Source organism: Anolis sagrei, chromosome 6 (assembly GCF_037176765.1).
Source record: "Anolis sagrei isolate rAnoSag1 chromosome 6, rAnoSag1.mat, whole genome shotgun sequence".
In the NCBI taxonomy this organism is placed as follows: domain Eukaryota; kingdom Metazoa; phylum Chordata; class Lepidosauria; order Squamata; family Dactyloidae; genus Anolis; species Anolis sagrei.
This window is the reverse complement of record NC_090026.1, coordinates 4,709,814-4,717,898: the sequence shown is the minus strand read 5'-3', so window position 1 is coordinate 4,717,898 and position 8,085 is coordinate 4,709,814.

The window sequence follows — 8,085 nt, the reverse complement described above, 5'->3', positions numbered from 1 at the left end:
GTGGCTGCCAAGGGAGCGGAAACGGCCAACATTTTCTAATGTTACACCATTAAGCTGTATTCCTGGCATTGGAGAGGGATTGGCTGGTGATTGCTGGAAAAGCATTTTGGTTTTCTCGATGTTCAATGAGAGGCCGAGCTTCTCATATGATTCTGCGAAGGTGTTTAGAGTGGCTTGTAGGTCTTCTGAGTGTGCACAGATGACATTGTCATCTGCATATTGGAGTTCTATAACAGATGTTGTTGTGATCTTGGTTTTGGCTTTCAGTCTGATGATGATGATCATGATGATCATGATGATGATGATGATGATGATAACGGTGAAGATCCACTGCTGGTCTGTATGTGGTTCTCTCCAGAGTTGCAACTGTCCCTTTAAAGGAAAGCATCTTGGGCCGCTCTTCTCCCCTTCCGCATGCATGCCCTTCCCAGGGAACAGGTGCCGGGTGCCAGCCCGAAGCGCTGACGGATTGGCATGGATCAGGGTTGCCAAGGCACTGGGAGGCAGCCAGGGCCAGCATGTGCCGGTTTGTTTGAAGGATCCGGTTACAAAACCCAGACTCAGAGCCATTCAGAGACACGGCTTGCTTGGGCAAGGCAAAGAAGGAGAGAACTATGATGCGCTCCCTCCGCCAAGGGCATCCGAAGTGGGCACGGCTCGCAAGATTTATTCCGAGACTGAAAAGTTGACAACTTAAATCCAGGAACATCCACATTGTAGTGTGAATGCAGTTTGGCACCACTTTAACGGCCATGGCTCGGTGTTATGAAATTTTGGGTGTTAATAATAATACACTTAATATAATATACTCTACTCTATTTATATTCCGTATAATAATATACTTTATTTATATTTATATTCCACTAGCCGTCCCCTGCCACGCATTGCTATGGCCCACATGGGGGCTCTGTGTGGGAGGTTTGGCCCAATTCTATCGTTGGTGGGGTCCAGAATGCTCCGTGATTGTAGGTGAACTATAAATCCCAGCAACTACAACTCCCAAATGTCGAGACTCTATTTTCACCAAACTCCACCAGTGTTCACATTCGGACATATTGAGTATTCGTGTAGAGTTTGGTCCAGATCCATCATTGTTTGAGTCCACAGCGCTCTCTGGATGTAGGTGAACTACAACTCCAAAACCAAAGGACACTGCCAACCAAACCCTTCCAGTATTTTCTGTTGGTCATGGGAGTTCTGTGTGGCAAGTTTGGTTCAATTCCATCGTTGGTGGGGTTCAGAATGCTCTTTGATTGTAGGTGAACAATAGATATAGGTGAACTACAACTCCCAAACTCAAGGTCAATGCTCACCAAACCCTTCTGGTGTTTGTTGTTGGTCATGAGAGTCCTGTGTGCCCTGTTTGGTTCAATTGTATCATGCTCTTTGATTGTAGGTGAACTATAAATCCCAGCAACTACAACTCCCAAAAGACAGAATCAAATTTTTTGAGTGAAGGACATACATTGGGTTGTTAGGTGTCTTGTGTCCAAATTTGGTGTCAATTCCCCCAGTGGTTTTTGAGTTAGGTTAATCCTACAAACGAACATTGCATTTTTATTTATATAAATACAATAATATACTTTATTAAATAATATACTCTATTTATATTCCGTTTTATCTCCCCGGAGGAACTCAGAGCAGATTACAGTATACAGATCTAAGGCAAACATTCAACTCCTTTTACACAGTGAACAACAACAACAACAAACAATACACAGACAAAGGCCTTCCCTTGTCACCTCCGGTGTCTGGGGGCAATGCAACGGTCAACTCCGGCCATGGGGAGGTGATCTTGTTCAATTTTTCCATGCCGAGCAGCATGTTGTCCGTAGACATCTCCGATCATGTTTTTCCGGCATGTTTGCATGGGGTACCCTTTTATCTTTCCATCAAGACCTATTGGATCTACTCACATTGTATGCTTTCGAACTGCTAGGTTGATAGAAGCTATAGCTAACAGCGGGAGCTCACAGCTTCGAACTGCTGACCCTCCAGTCAGCAGATTTTCCTGCAGCTAGTGGTTTAACCTGCTATGCTCCCAAGTTGTAGTTTCATAAGATCTTCAGCCTTTGTTGGTGCCTCAGCGAACTACAACTCTCCACGATTTGATAGTATTGAGCCATAGCAGTTATTAAAGAGCTGTCTCCCCAGCCTCCTGCCAAACCATGTACTTAAGTGACCCTCGGACGTAACCTCCAGTGACCCCTTTGACAATATTTGAGATGCTATCGATAATGATTCTGATAATAATATCTTCAAGCAAGCACAGTTTCATCCCAGATATTTTAATAATAATAATAATACTTCCTACCAAATACAATTTAATCCCAGATATATTATTATTATTATTATTATTATTATTATTATTATTTACCGTATTTTTACCCCCGTGTTTGCCAGTATGGCTGCATGGGTGGCTTTATTACCTTCCCACTAAGGCAGTAGAATCATAGAATCAAAGAGTTGGAAGAGACCTCATGGGCCATCCAGTCCAACCCCCTGCCAAGAAGCAGGAAAATTGCATTTAAATCACCTCTGACAGATGGCCATCCAGCCTCTGTTTAAAAGCTTCCAAAGAAGGAGCCTCCACTTATTGATCTAATTACATTACATGTTTTCGAACTGCTAGGTTGGCAGGTTGACCAAATTGCCAATATCTGCTGGAGAATGGAGAAAGGCAGGGAGTTTCAGAAAAACATCTATTTCTGTTTTGTTGACTATTCCAAAGCCTTTGACTGTGTGGATCATAATAAATTGTGGCAAGTTCTTGGTGGGTTGGGCATCCCAAGCCCCCTTCCCTCTCTCCTGAGGAATCTGTGCAAGGACCAAGTAGCAACAGTCAGAACTGACCACGGAACAGGAGACGGGTTCAAGATTGGGAAAGGCGTACGGCAAGGCTGCATCCTCTCACCCAACCTTTTTAACTTGTATGCAGAATACATCATACGATGTGCGGGGCTTGATGAATGCAAAGCTGGGGTGAAAATTGCTGGAAGAAACATTAACAACCTTAGATATGCAGATGACACCACTCTGATGGCCGAAAGCGAGGAGGAGCTGAAGAGCCTTCTAATCAAGGTGAAAGAAGAAAGCGCAAAAGCCGGGTTGCAGCTAAACATCAAAAAAACCAAGATTATGGCAACAAGAATGATTGACAACTGGGAAATAGAGGGAGAAACCGTGGAGGCCGTGACAGACTTTGTATTTCTAGGTGCAAAGATGAGTGCTGACTGAGGCCAGGAAATCAGGAGACGCTTCCTTCTTGGGAGGAGAGCAAGGACCAATCTTGATAAAATAGTGAAGAGTAGAGACATCACACTGGCAACAAAAATCCACATAGTCAAAGCCATGGTATTCCCTGTAGTCACCTACGGATGTGAGAGCTGGACCAGAAGGAAGGCTGAGCGAAGGAAGATCGATGCTTTTGAGCTGTGGTGTTGGAGGAAAGTTCTGAGAGTGCCTTGGACTGCGAGAAGATCCAACCAGTCCATCCTCCAGGAAAGAAAGCCCGACTGCTCACTGGAGGGAAGGAGATGAGAGGCAAAGATGAAGTACTTTGGCCACATCATGAGAAGAAAGGAAAGCTTAAAGAAGACAATGATGCTGGGGAAAGTGGAAGGAAAAAGGAAGAGGGGCCGACCAAGGGCAAGATGGATGGATGGCATCCTTGAAGTGACTGGATTGACCTTGAAGGAGCTGGGGGTGGTGACGGCCGACAGGGAGCTCCGACGTGGACTGGTAAATGAAGTCACAAAGAGTCGGAAACGACTGAATGAATGAACAACAAGGTCGGCAGGAGCTAGGGCTAACAGTGGGAGCTCAACCCTGGCTTCGAACTGCTAACCTTCCGGTCAGCAAATTTTTCTGCAACTAGCAGTTTAGCCATGAATGTATATTGCACTGTGGTAGTAATAGTAGTAGTCATGATAATGATAATAGTAATACTAATAATAATAGTAGTAATAAAAGTAATTACAATCAATATAATCCCAGATATAATACAATAATAATAATAATACCTTGAATCCAACCCAATTTAGTCCAAAATATTTAGATGATAATCATAATACCAATTCTAACCAAGCATTTTAATATAATCATCATCATCATCATCAAATAATATTTTGAAGCCAATCTAGTTTCTTCCCAAATATTTAAATAATAATAATAAAAATAATATCTTGAACTCAACCCAATTCCATCCCACACATTTCAATATGATAATAATCATTGTTTATTATGATTAATAAACAATTGGGGGCCAGCTAACATCTCCCAACAAAAGTTCCCCTTAGGCAGCAACCATCCAGGCTTTGAAGCTGCAAGGCCATTCAGTGCTAATCAAGTTGGCCAATTGCAACATTCACACTTGACTCAAACAGGCAAGAGTTCTTTATCCCACCCTGGACATCATTCCACAGATATATATAAACCCCACTTTCCTAGTTTCCAACAGACCTCACAACCTCCGAGGATTCCTGCCATAGATGTGGGCGAAACGTCAGGAGAGAATGCTTCTGGAACATGGCCAGACAGCCAATAAAACTCACAGCAACCAAGATAATAATCATACATCCAACCTAATTTTGAGTCGGATATTTCAACAACAACAACACCAACTTCAACCCAACCTGATTTCATCCCATTATTATTATTATTATTATTATTATTATTATTATTATTATATCTAACTTTTTTCATAGCTCTGACACATTTTGAGAAATAAATAACTTTTTTTTTGTAAAAGGAAAGTTAGAATTTTCTATGTTGAGCCCAATAGAGAGCAATGGGTTCTCATTCAGGGTTCAATCTGGTCTGGGCTTTAGTCCAAACTGCAGAGACTACCAGCTGTTAGGAATTGTGGGAGTTGAAGTCCAAAACACCTCGAGGGCCCATGCCTGCTGTAGATGAACTCTGTGTTAATTTCCTAGCTAGACTACCTCAATCCAAATGGGCCTGGGCCTGCCCTTGAAGACTACACAGGTGTGGAAAGAATTGCAAGTCTTTCAAGCCATTGCATCAGAGTTTGGGCACATTCCCACAAGTTGGAGAAGCCTTCCGAAGCAGCCCATTGTTTTGCCTCAAGGCTGAGTCCAAAGTGCTGGTACTTGCCTTGAGAAGGACCCACATTTTTTTCGGAAGGGTTGTCTCCTCTTGTAACAACTTGCCCATCAATTCAGGCCCTTTCACCACGGTTTCTCCTTTTTAGGAAAGAGATCTGATGCAGCAACACAGGAAAGGGATTTCTTCATGTCCTGTCTATGAAATATATTTTTCTTTTGGTTGTGGTATAGCTTGAAATGGCTTCTGACTTAGAGTGAGCCTATAAAAGGCAGCATAGCATTGAGCCATGGCAGTTCAAGTGGTATGAAACTGCTTTCATTCTGCAGTAGAGATCAGAAATGGGCCAACTTGGGCCCTCCAGGTGTTTTGGACTTCAACTCCCACCATTCCTAACATCTAGTAGCAGTGTTTCTCAACTTTCCTAATGCCATGACCCCTTAATACAGTTCCTCCTGTTGTGGTGACCCCCAACTGTAACATTATTTTCGTTGCTACTTCATAACTGTAATTTTGCTGCTATTATGTATCATAATGTAAATATCTGATACGCAGGATGTATTTTCATTCACTGGACCAAATTTGGCGCAAATCTCTGATACACCCAAATTTGAATATTGGTGGGGTGGGGGGGGGGGTTGATTTTGTCATTTGGGAGTTGTAGTTGCTAGAAACAATATCGTACGAAAGCTGACTGGCACAACCTGGGGATCACAACCAGATACAGTGAAGACATCTGCCCTTGCGCTGTGCTACTCTGCTGCTGAGTATGCATGCCCAGTGTGGAACACATCTCACCACGCTCAAACAGTGGATGTGGCTCTGAATGAGACATGCCGCATTATCACGGGGTGTCTGCGCCCTACACCACTGGGGAAACTACACTGCTTAGCCGGTATTGCACCACCTGACATCCGCCGGGAAGTAGCAGCCAATAGTGAAAGGACCAAGGCAGAGACATCTCCAGCTCATCCCCTGTTTGGGTATCAGCCAGCACGTCAACGACTTTAATCTAGACATAGTTTTCTAAGATCTACAGAGACACTCGCTGGAACACCTCAGCAAGCGAGAGTCCAAAAGTGGCAGGCTCAAACCCAGAACCTCAATCAATGGCTGATACCAAATGAGAGACTCCCCCCTGGGCACACAGAAGACTGGGCGACTTGGAAGGTGCTGAACAGACTGTGCTCTGGCACCACGAGATGCAGAGCCAACCTCAAGAAATGGGGCCACAAAGTGGAATCCTCGACATGTGAGTGTGGAGAAGAGCAAACCACTGACCACCTGCTGCAATGCACCCTAAGCCCTGCCACATGCACAATGGAGGACCTTCTTGCAGCAACACCAGAGGCACTCCAAGGGGCCAGATACTGGTCAAAGGAATTTAATCAACTACCAAACTCACAAATTTTGTATTCTGTCTGTTTGTTTGCTTTGTTCTGTTAGAAATGTAATATAAGTTGACTGGTTGTCCTGACACGACAAATAAAATAAATATAAATAAATAGTTGCTGAGGTTTATAGTTCACTTGCAATCAAAGAGCATTCTGAACTCCACCGACGATGGAATTGAACCAAACTTGGTACACAGAACTCCCATGACCAACAGAAAATACTGGAAGGGTTTGGTGAGCATTGACCTTGAGTTCACCTCCATCCAGAGAGCACTGTAGACTCAAACAATGGTGGATCTGGACCAAACTTGGCACAAATACTCAATCTGCCCAAATATGAACACTGGTGGAGTTTGGGGGAAATGGACCTTGATATTTGGCAATTGCAATTGTTGGGATTTATAGTTCACCTACAATCAAACAGCATTCTGAACCCCACCAATGAGATAATTGGGCCAAACTTCCCACACAGAACCCCCATGACCAACAGAAAATACTGTGTTTTCTGATGGTCTTTGGCAACCCCCTCTAACACCTCCTCATGACCCCCCCCCAGGGGTCTCGACCCCCAGGTTGAGAAACGCTGATCTAGTAGATTTTGCAGTTTAGAGTAAAGCCCAGAGTGTCTATTGGAGGGATTTGGGTACCTTCCTGCCTGGCTTAAGGAGGTTGGACTAGATGCCCTTTGGGGGTCCCTTTCAATGGAGTCTCCTTCTCTGGAGGTTCTTGAATTGAAGCTGGATGGCTGTCTATTGGGAGCGCTTTGGGTACCTTCCTGTCTGGCTCAAGGACATTGGACTACATGCCCTTTGGAGGACCCTTCCAGTGGCATCTCCTTCTCTGGAGGTTTTTGAATTGAGGCTGAATGGCTGTCTATTGGGAGGGCTTTGGGTATCTTCCTGCCTGGCTTAAGGCAGTTGGACTAGATGCCCTTTGGGGGTCCCTTCCGATGGAGTCTCCTTCTCTGGAGGTTCTTGAATTGAGTTTGAATGGCTGTCTATTGGGAGGGCTTTGGGTATCTTCCTGTCCGGTTTAAGGAGGTTGGACTAGATGCCCTTTGGGGGTCCTTGCCAGTTGCATCTCCTTCTCTGAAGGGAGGGCTTTGGGTACCTTCCTGCCTTGCTTAAAGGGGCTGGACTAGATGCTCTTTGGGAGACCCAGCTGTGTCTCCTCCTTTGGAGGTTCTTGAATTGAGGCTAAATTGCTGTCTATTGGGGGGGCTTTGGGTACCTTCCTGTCTGGCTTAAGAAGGTTGGACTAGATGCCCTTTGGGGGACCCTTCCAATGTAGTCTCCTTCTTTGGAGGTTCTTGAATTGAGGCTGAATGGCTGTCTATTGGGAGAACCTTGGCCTGCCTTAAAGGGGTTGGACTAGATGCCCTTTAGGAGACCCAGTGGTGTCTCCTTCTCTGGAGGTTCTCGAATTGAGGCAGAATGGATGTCTATTGGGAGGGCTTTGGGCACCTTCCTATCTGGCTTAAGGAGGTTGGACTAGATGCCCTTTGGGGGTTCCTTTCAATGGAGTCTTCTTCTCTGGAGATTCTTGAATTGAGGTTGAATGACTGTCTATTGGGAGAACTTTGGGTTTCTTCTGGTCTGTCTTAAAGGAGTTGGGGATGGACTAGATG